Source organism: Haplochromis burtoni, unplaced genomic scaffold, assembly GCF_018398535.1.
Source record: "Haplochromis burtoni strain Fernald_Lab_line unplaced genomic scaffold, NCSU_Asbu1 Contig_1273, whole genome shotgun sequence".
NCBI lineage: Eukaryota > Metazoa > Chordata > Actinopteri > Cichliformes > Cichlidae > Haplochromis > Haplochromis burtoni.
Genome location: NW_024583634.1, coordinates 1 through 2281, shown reverse-complemented (window position 1 = coordinate 2281; position 2281 = coordinate 1).

The window sequence follows — 2281 nt, the reverse complement described above, 5'->3', positions numbered from 1 at the left end:
CAGTAACCTTTAATCATCAAAGCACCTGATCTGCTTTTTGCACCAAGGAAGAACTATTGTATCATATGGTAATTGTGTTGATCTGTTGATTTTGTATTTAGTCACTATGTGGTGCAGCTTTTGAATGATCAGATTACAAATTAAAGACTACAAAAAGATTAACACACTTGCAAAAGAGAAAAGAAGGAAAAAACAGACTCTATGTTTGTTTGTTTATATGTATGCTTGTCTGTTATTTTCTTTATTATATGTCCACAATGTTAACATAACCAAATAAAAATCAAAGTAAAAAAAAAAAAAAAAAAAAAAAAAAAAAAAAAAAAAAAAAAAAAAAAAAAAAAAAAAAAAAAAAAGAGAAAAGAATTTGAAATATTTTATATATATATGGTGAAAACCCCCCAAACAAAAATACAAACAAAAATATTTAACCACACTTTACCACACAATTTAAAGTCTTACCATTTCCTGAAATTTAGGTACAAAAAAACAAAACAAACAAAACAAAAAGTTAATTTAATGGGAGAAAATGACCACTAATCTCTTTTTTCCTGTTTTAATTTTTTAATTATATTTTTAGTGTTAAGAAAAGCATCTAAGTTAAAACAGAAGTCTTGAAAACACTGAAAGTGTACTAATACAAATATGCACCACAACAAAGACTCTTGTTCAGTAGGTTTCAGTTCACTACATAGTTATTTGTGAGTGGGAGTCCAGTAAACTTTGCACGAGACAGCTAATTTAGTGCATCTGCACTGACAATAGTCTCAAGATAGTTACTTCTGTAAAAACATTCTTTGGACAGTTGAAACCACAATCAGCTACCAGAATGTTGGTAAGGAAAGAGTATGAATAGGGCTGATCCAGAAGAATGCTCCAAAGCATAGCACATCATTTATAAAACATGGCTTGAGCGTGCATGGCTCCCAGGATTGATGATGAGACACAGGGCAGAAGCAGCCAAATGAATTCTGATGTGTTCAGAGCTGTCACAGCTTCAGGTCTTCCAGGAAGGGTTTTCACAAGGTTTAGGAATGTGTTCATGGGAATTTTTTACCATTCTTCCATATGTTACGTTAGACTCTGCCCTGTATCCTAAAGTTACTCCATGGCGTTGAAGTCAGGACTCTTTGCAGGCCAGTCAACGTCTTTCACACCAAACTCACTCGTCTATCTTTATGGACCTTGCTCTGTCATATAGCAACAGGAAAGGGGCCATCCCCAAACTGTTCTCACAAAGTTGGCAGCATGAAATTGCCCAAAATGTCTTTTTATGCTGAAGTATTAAGAATTTCTTCCACTGGAACTAAAGGGCAGGGCTCACTTCCTGAAAAATAATGCCATACCATAACTCCCCCTTACATGGCGTACCACTTCATGGTGGAGTTGCTGTCATTCCTATTTGCTTCCGCTTTGTTATAATACCACTCACAGTTGACTGTGAACCATTTAGTAACAAATGTGACGTCCTATCACCAATGTTCCCTCTAATGTTTCACGTGTGTGAGCGAACGCACAAACTCCCTGAGCGTCCCTTGGACCACTGTGAGCGACAGCAGACGTGTGCACTGTGGTCACGCCAGCATCGAATCCATCCAAGTTACATGTTTATTAAAATAATCAAATTACAGCATTTACATTTATGTTAGACTACTTTTAATTAGCCCACTTACAATGGAAATAAAAATCTAGTTCCTGACCTGTAGCATGTTAACACTATTGGAAGGAAAAATAACTTGAACTCCAATTTTGAAAACACAACTTTCTTTCTTTATTTTTTTTAAATGAAGCTGTGACTTATATTATGAGTCTGTGGTCTGGGAGAGAGTCTGTAACTCTGTCTGCAAAATACAGGATATAATGACCAATGTTGGGCAATTAATTATATAGTTACTTCTTCAAAAAAGTAACTGAGTTTTGCAAACAACAACGTTTTTTGCAGCTGTTTACTTAAAAATGCAGCCAAGGCGTTTTTTTAACAAACATTTCAAACTATTTACAGAACAATCAGCTGTTCAGCATCAAATCTGATGCCACACAAATCATTTGTGCCGCTCCACAAAATAATTTCTGTCCACTATGAGATGAAGGAGAACAACAGCCTGATACCTGCAGGCCTGACAGCAGCAGATGTATCACTGCTGTAACACCTGTAACACTCAGCAGGCGCCTCATTGTTCTGACACACACAACAAAACTACTAACTACACACTAACTACACACTAACTACACACTAACTACACACTAACTACACACTAACTAAACACTGACTACACACTAACTA